Raw genomic sequence first — 8179 nt, 5'->3', positions numbered from 1 at the left:
CTGTAACAAAGTTGGGTTGCAATAAAGGTTACCTGAACTTACCACCGGGCTCAGACTCTCATTGAAAGCTTTGAGCTCCAAGAGGTTTTTGTTTTAAAGCTGCTCATTTCTTTCAGCCTCCTGCACTAAGTTTAGAACATAGAACAATCCAATGCAGAACTGGCCCTTCGGCCCTCGATGTTGTGCCGACCTGTGAACTCTTCTCAGCTCGTCCCCCTACACTATCCCAAAATCATCCATGCACTTATCTCAGGATTGTTTAAATCTCCCTAATGTGGCTGAGTTGACTACCTTAGCAGGTAGGGCATTCCACGCCCTTACCACTCTCTGTATAAAGAACTTGCCTCTGACATCTGTCTTAAAGCTATCACTCCTCAATTTGTAGTTATGCCCTCTCGTACAAGCTAACGTTATCATCCTAGGAAAAAGTCTTTCTCTGTATTCCCTATCAAATCCTCTGATCATCTTTTATGTCTCTATCAAATCCCCCCCTTAACCACTTTCTTTCCAATGAGAAAAGACCCAAGTCTCTCAGTTCGAAACGTCGACTCTCCTGCTCCTTGGATGCTGCCTGACCTGCATCACATTTTCAGCTCATCAATATGTAAGCCTCATGAAACAGCATCATAAGACACAGAACTTATATCAAAAGATCAGTGTCATGCAACTGATAGAATATATTGAACAAACTTAGATAGTCTTCATCTCTTAGAATGGGTGCGGGCTTTGGTTCATTACTATGTAACAATGTTCTTGATATGACTTAAGGTTTTATAAAACAAAGATATCTCCCCTCAGACAATGCATTAAAGATGTGAGATTTGAGTCTGTCAGTATTCCAATCTTGAGTCAGTTTCTGTTTCCAAAGTCGGAATTTGTAAAATATTACATGCATTGACAGCCTGCAGATTGTGTGCTTTTTGACCAAAATTGAATGTATCTGCAAATATAATTCTGCCAATACAATTTCACCCCAAAGAGTAGTGTGTGTGTGTGTGCATGAGAGAATGAGAGCATATGCATGTGAGTTTGTGTGTGAGTGTGCACAGAAGTGTGTGTGTGCATGCTTGGGAAAGTGAGAGTGTGATGGAGTATGAGGCTGCGAGTGTGAGAGTGTTGAGGGGGGTGTGTTGTCTGTCTGAGAGAGAGAGTATGTGTGTGAGAGAGAGGCTTAATAAAAGCAAGGGGTTGCATTTTTGCTAAAACAAGGACGTGTACAGATAATGATCGGGCCATGAGTCGTGTTATGGAACAGACAGACATGGGGCGGAGGTGTTCAGGTACATAGTTCTTTGGAGGTTGCATCACTGGTAGACAGGGTGGTTAAGGCGGCGTTTTGCAACATTGTCTTCATTGTTCACACCATTGAGGAGAGGAGTTGGGACATCATGTTGAGGTTGTACAGGATGTTGGTGAGGCCACTTTCAGAGTACTGAGTACAGTTCTGGTGGCCCTGTAATAGGAAGAATACTATTAGTGAGGGTTTAATAAAGATTTACCAGGATGTTGTAAGGACTGGTGGGTTTGAGTTATAAGGAGAGGCTGGGACTTTATTCACTGGAGCACAGGAGGTTGGGGGTTGACCTCATTGAGATTGATAAAATCATGAGGAGTGGAGGTAAGGTGAATAGCAAATGGCTCTTGCTTAGCGTAGGGAACTCAAAACTAGTGGGGGGGGGCATTTTTTTAATGTAAGGAGAGAGATTTAAAAGGAAGCGGAGGGGCAACATTTTGAAAGAGGGTGAGTTGCATGTGGAATGAACTTGCTGAGGATGTGGTCGATGCAGGTACAGTGACAACATTGAAACAGCATTTGGATGGGGACATGAATAGAAAGGTTTAGAGGGAAATGGGCCAAATGCAGGCAAGTGGGATGTGGGAATATGTGTTTAAATGGAGCGGTGAGCTTTCCCAATGTAGACAGGGCTCCTCGAAACGTGGCAGTGTCCCCCCCTGCAGCTGCAGAGCGAGACAGGAGAGTTTGTTTTTGTGAATGAGCAGTTGTAGCGCGAGGTGGCTGTTGCTTGGTGACGGTGAGGCTCCCCCGGCCCCGCCCATCCCCCCGTGCAGACGTCACGCGGGGGCGAAGGCGGTTGGGAGGAGAAGTCGCTCGAGCGAGGAAGCGGCGGGAGGGCGGCCGTTAGGAAAATGGCGCCGTGCGGCCCGGGGCAGACACCGGTATTTTACACTCACTTTCCATCTGCTTTTACTGGCGCTTGTGCTGTTTACCCCTCACTGTGTGTTTAATCCTTGTGCTGTTTACCCCTCACTGTGTGTTTAATCCTTGTGCTGTTTACCCCTCACTGTGTGTTTAATCCTTGTGCTGTTTACCCCTCACTGTGTGTTTAATCCTTGTGCTGTTTACTCTTTGCTGTTACTTGTGCAATTGCTGAGGGTAGTGTGTAAATACTAGTGAAGGATACTATGCACCAGCATGTATATGTTCCTCAGTCATTGAAGGGGCAGGACCTGTTGAGAATGGTTTGTGAAGCAGGTTGTGCACTAAGCCTTGTTAACATGGAGATAGTTTGTTCATTGGAAAAGTTGACTTTTTATTATTGAGAGTCAGATGTAAAGCACGGAATCAGACCCCTTCAGTCCAACCTGACCACACCAACCAGATATCCTACATTAATCTAGTCCCCTTTGCCAGCACTATATCCCTCTAAACCATTCCTATTCATATACCCATCCAAATACCTTTTAAAGGCTGTAATTATACCGGCCTCCACCACTTCCTCTGGCAGCACATTCCATACCTGCACCACCCTCTGCATGGAAACATTGCCCTTCAGGTACCTTTTATATCTTTGTGGCCTCACCCTAAACCTATGTCCTCTAGTTGTGAAGGTCACCCCAACACGGAGGAAAAGACTTAAAAACATTGCTTTTGCATTTGTCTGGCTGTTCAATCAAATATCGAGCCACATGGGGGAAAAAACTATCACTCTGCCCTTTTTGATCTCCGATAGACATATGGAAACTTCAAATCTGTCAATAACACCAGCATTGCTGCAGAGCATGTTGTGTACACTCCTCGGTGTCAACAAGCAGGGCACATGTTTGCCAGTGTCACCAAAACATTGGGTGTGTTCCTCATTGTCGGCAAAAAAGGGGCGAAACCTACTTTTGACACTGGAGGACCGGAAGGAGACTTGTCTTTTTGCCATTTGGAGCTCCCCTATTGGTGAATGCGGAAGTTGGGCCATGAGGTTCTGAAGCTCCTGCTCCTCCCCCTCTCTCATGATGAAGTGAGGATAGGTGGAGACAGGTAGAGGGTACAATAGACCATAGGTGCAGGAGTCGGCTCTTCTGCCCTTCGAGCCAGCACCACCAATCATTATGATCATGGCTGATCATCCTCACTCAGTATCCTGTTCCTGCCTTATCCCCATAACCTGGTTGGTGAATGGGAGGAAGGAATCTAGTTGGCAGGGAAGAGTGGAAGGGGCTGGGAATTGAGTTGGGGGATGGGATGGGAGATTATTTGAAGTTGGAGAACTCAGTGTCGAGTCCTCCGGGCTGTGGACTGCTCAGACAAGATGAGGTTTTGTTCCTCCAATTTGTCAGAAGGGGAGTGGGAAGCGACATTAAAATGGGTGGAGACTGGGAAGTCCGCTCAGCGTCTGCAGACCCGGCTGTGATGCTCGGCAAACCATTCCCCAAGTTTACGCTCGGTCTTCCTGATGTAGAGACGACCACAACTGGCAAAGCACAGGGGGTCGAGCAGTAGGACAGTCGTATTTTGGGGCACAAGCTCTTCATCAGGAATGATGCGTGGATGTTCCGAGGGGCATCAGTGTCCTTCTGTGCCAGTTGTCAGACAGGAGCAGCAGGCAATGAGCAAGGCAAGTTGTGTATTAGCACGAGGAATTAAGTTCAGAAGTGGGAATGTCTTCCAGCAGTTAGGGGGTCATTGAATATATTCAAGGCTGAGTTCACATGATTTTTATGTGGATGCTTGTGGGGGAAGGCAAGAAAATGGTTTTAAGACCAGTATCCCGTTTTAAGACAGTTCCAGAGTCAGACAGCACAGAAACAGACCCTTCAGTCCAACTAGTTAATGCTGTCTATGTTCTCAAACTAACCCAGTCCCACCTGCCAGTGTTTCGGCCCATATCCCTCCAAACTTTTCCTATTCATGACGTTACTGTACCTGCATCCACCACTTCCTCTAGACATTTAGTCCTCACGTGAACCACTCTGTGTAAAAAAAATTGTGCCCTTCAAGTCTTTTCAAAATCTTTTTCTCCTGTCACCGTCAAAATTTGCTCCCTAATCTTGAAACCCCAACCCAAGGGGAAGGACACCCTTCGTTCACCTCATCTCTCCCCTCATGATTTTATAAACCTTGATAAGGTCACATCTCCACTTCCAATGCTCCAGTGAAAAAGTCCCAGCCCATCCACCTAGATGAAGGTAGAATCCTGTCTCTCGAGATTCCCTCCAACAATGTGCCCACCACTGATGTCAGGCACACTGGTCTATAGTTCCCTGGCTTGTCCTTACCACCCTTATTAAACTGTGGCACCACGTTAGCCAACCTCCAGTCTTCTGGCACCCCACCTGACATGCACAGTATGCTCTATGGAGGTGCAGTTTCTGATGGATTTAAAGTGTCCAAATGCCACAATTTCTCCCCCACTCACTTGATATAACCGTGCAGGCTCTTCGCTATTTGATGTTCATGTTACTTAGAGCCCTCATGATTATATCAATCTCAATGAGGTCACCCCTCAACCTCCTGTGCTCCAGTGAAGACGGTCTCAGCTTCTCCTTATAACTCAAACCCTCCAGTCCTGGCAACATCCTGGTAAATCTTTACTGAACCCTCTGTAATAGTATTCTTCCTATTACAGGGCCACCAGAAGCCTTCTCAGTACTGTACAAGTGACTTCAGCAACATCCTGTACAACTTCAACATGATGTCCCAACTCCTTTATTCAATGGTGTGAACAATTAAGGTAAGTGTGCTGAATGCTTAACATCAGTCTACATTTGTCAATATATCATATCAGTTGCATGACACTGTGACCTTTTGCTCTTAACTCTGCGTCTTATGATCCTGCTCCACAGCTACCCGCTGAAGGAGCAGCGCTCCGAAAGCTAGTGCTTCCAAATAAAACTGTTGGACTATAACCCAGTGTTGTGATTTTTAAACGTTGTCCCACCTCCTTTCTCGTGAACACAGCCCATACCTCCCGGTGCTGCTAGTAAACTGCCAATGAAACGATGCAGTGCCTGCACTCCTGAAAAGTTTATGATTTCTAATGAAACCAGCTACTCATTCACTGCTCCATCTGATACACGACATTGGGAACGTAGTGCAGGAGGCTGCAAGAAATGAGCAGCTTTAAAACAAAAACCGCTTGGAGCTTTCAATGAGAGCCCAAGCCCAGCAGTACGTTCTGGTGACCTTTATTGTGGCCCAACATTGTTACAGCTTCAGATGCCCCCAGCAAAAGGGCAGAGAAAGAGTAGCTGTTTTTTAGACAGCTCAACAACAGGGGGAGGAGCAAGGGGCAGGGCAAGGCCAACAGCAGGCCCCCGCACTACGTCTGCATTGCCCTGCACAGTTTACAAAAATCCCTTCCCCTTCAGAGACTCCCCACAGTGTGGAAGCAGGCCACTCGACCCAAAGACTACACACCCATCCTCCAAAGGGTAACCCACCGCGCAATTCCCCTTACCCCTATTGCTCAACATTTAGCCCTGACTAATGCACCTAACCTGCACATCCCTGGGCACTATGGGTATTTTAGTCCTGTCAATCCACCTGAACCTGGACAACTCGTATATGCCGACCAGATATCCCAACCCAATCTAGTCCCACCTGCCAGCACGGGGCCCATATTCCCCCAGTTGCCTTTTAAATGTTGCAATTGTACCAGCCTCCACCACTTCCTCTGGCAGCTCATTCCATACACGTACCACCCTCTAAATGAAAAGGTTGCCCCTTAGGTCTCTTTCATATCTTTCCCCTCTCACCCTAAACCTATGACCTCTAGTTCTGGACTCTCCCATCCCAGGGAAAAGACTTTGTCTATCTATCCTATCCATGCCCCTCATGATTTTATACACCTCTATAAGGTCACCCCTCAGCCTCTGACGCTCCAGGGAAAACAGCCCCAGCCTGTTCTGTCTCTCCCTATAGCTCAAATCCTCCAGTCTTGGCAACATCCTTCTAAATCTTTTTAGATTAGATTAGATTACTGACAGCGTGGAAACGGGCCCTTCGGCCCAACAAGTCCACCCCGACCCATCGAAGCGTATACCACCCAGACCCATACTCCGGGGGTTTGCAGGGACTGCCACAAACACTACGTAGGACAAACAGGAAGAAAGTTAGCCACCAGGATACACGCACACCAACTAGCCACAAAAAGACACGACCTTCTATCCCTCGTAGCCCTACATACGGATGAAAAAAAAACCACCACTTCGACTGGGACAACATCTATCCTGGGACAGGCTGAGCAAAGACATGCCAGAGAATTCCTAGAGGCCTGGCACTCCAACCACAACGTCCTAAACACACACACAGATCTAGATACCATCTATCAACCCCTCAGAAAATGAACAGGAAATGACATCACCACAAACCCCAGGAACCCTATCCAGGACAAACATATAAATCGAAAGCAGGAGACAACAGCTTCGCTTCATTTGGAAGTCGCCACTGATGATGTTACCTGGCCAGGTAATGAAACGTCTGGATATCAAACCTACAGTTCAGTGAGCAAACCTACACCCTAAACCTCAACCTGAGCTACAAACCTTCACAAACCTTGCAAAGTAGAATGTATTTGCAAACAGCATGCTGCAAATACAAACTCACCCCCCATGGATGATCTATCTCGTGTGTGCATGAGATAGAGAAACAGTCTATTTCCGTGCTGTTTATCTCTATTTGATAACCGATGCTTTATTTCTGTTGGTGTAAATGTTGTTGTAATTCATAGCTGGATCCTAATAGGTGTAAGGGTGACAGAATTCCTCAAGTAGGTCACTGTAAGATTCCTGGGAGACCTCTATTTCTGGTTTACTTCCTCATGAACAAACATTAAGCACGTGCACCTATTTATTTATGATTTTGCTTCATTTTTCTTGTTTAATTCCCTGCTATGACTACACCATCTAATAGGATAGTTGACAGGCTGGGAGATTGTGGCTTGGGTCTTGAAATATCCAATCATCATTCCAGAAGTTATAAAAGGCAGGGTCAAAACCTTAGCAGAAATCCAGCAGAGCTGAGAACAGACCGACATCTTAGTCTGTGGGAACAGGGAGATCAACAGAGGATAGAGCAATCAGGTCCTGAAACCAGACCAGCCTGTGATCAGTGCTTTGATTAGCAGCATCCTTCTACATCAGTCAATGCCAGTTGTCAGACAGGTGCAGCAAGGCAAGTGGTATATTAGCAGGCTGGACTGAGATGAGAAGTGGGGATGTCTTCCTGCAGTTAGGGGCTCATTGAATTTATTCAAGGCTGAGTTCATCTGAGTTTTTGAACAATAAAGTGTGGATTTTTATGTTGTGTGCATGAGGGTTTTTTTTTGTGGTTTGTGTTGGATGCAGGTACAGGAACCACATTTAAAGTGGAAGGCAAGAAAATGGTTTTAAGACCACGACAGAACAGTTACGGTCAGACAGCACAGAAGCGGACCCTTCAGTCCAACTATTCCATGCTGACGATGTTCTCAAACTAAACTAGTGCCACTTGCCAGTGTTTGGCCCATATACCTCCACACCTTCCCTATTCATGTACTTATCCACATGTCTTTTAAACGTTGCATCTGAACATGCATCCACCACTTCCTCTTTACATTCACTCAATACATGAAACACACTGTTTATAAACAAACTTTTCCCGATTCTGTCCATTCCATGGATTCATTCTCTTTCCTTTCAGTTGCTGCAAGTCATAAATTGAAGTCCAGAATGAAAAAAATGGAAAAGGAGTTGTGAAGAGAGTACCTTACTCACAGATGGTTGACAGAGTAAGGAGGTTGCAGTCTGGAGCAAACCCGAAATGTCGATTTTCCTGCTCCTCGGACGCTGCCTGACCTGCAGTGCTTTGCCAGCACCACTCTAATCTTGACCCTGATCTCCAGCATCTGCAGTTCTCACTTTCTCCTGTAAGAAATCAGCAGTTTTAAACCAAAAACCTGTTGCAGTT

The 8179-nt window shown here is 46.1% G+C and overlaps 1 long non-coding RNA gene across 2 annotated transcripts; it reads left to right on the top strand.

Moving 5' to 3' along the window:
- The first annotated feature begins 2074 nt into the window (after nt 1–2074).
- On the top strand, nt 2075–7744 carry LOC132810761 (uncharacterized). Of its 2 annotated transcripts, XR_009643067.1 has the most exons (3): nt 2075–2178; nt 4860–4964; nt 7579–7744. It is a non-coding gene; the product is annotated as an uncharacterized LOC132810761 (long non-coding RNA). The 2 variants fall into 2 exon arrangements; XR_009643068.1 differs by lacking the exon at nt 7579–7744 and having other exon boundaries at nt 4860–5139.
- The last annotated feature ends 435 nt before the right edge of the window (nt 7745–8179 follow it).

Source organism: Hemiscyllium ocellatum, unplaced genomic scaffold (assembly GCF_020745735.1).
Source record: "Hemiscyllium ocellatum isolate sHemOce1 unplaced genomic scaffold, sHemOce1.pat.X.cur. scaffold_1899_pat_ctg1, whole genome shotgun sequence".
NCBI classification, from domain to species: Eukaryota; Metazoa; Chordata; class Chondrichthyes; order Orectolobiformes; family Hemiscylliidae; genus Hemiscyllium; species Hemiscyllium ocellatum.
This window is presented reverse-complemented; position numbering and strand designations above follow the sequence as displayed.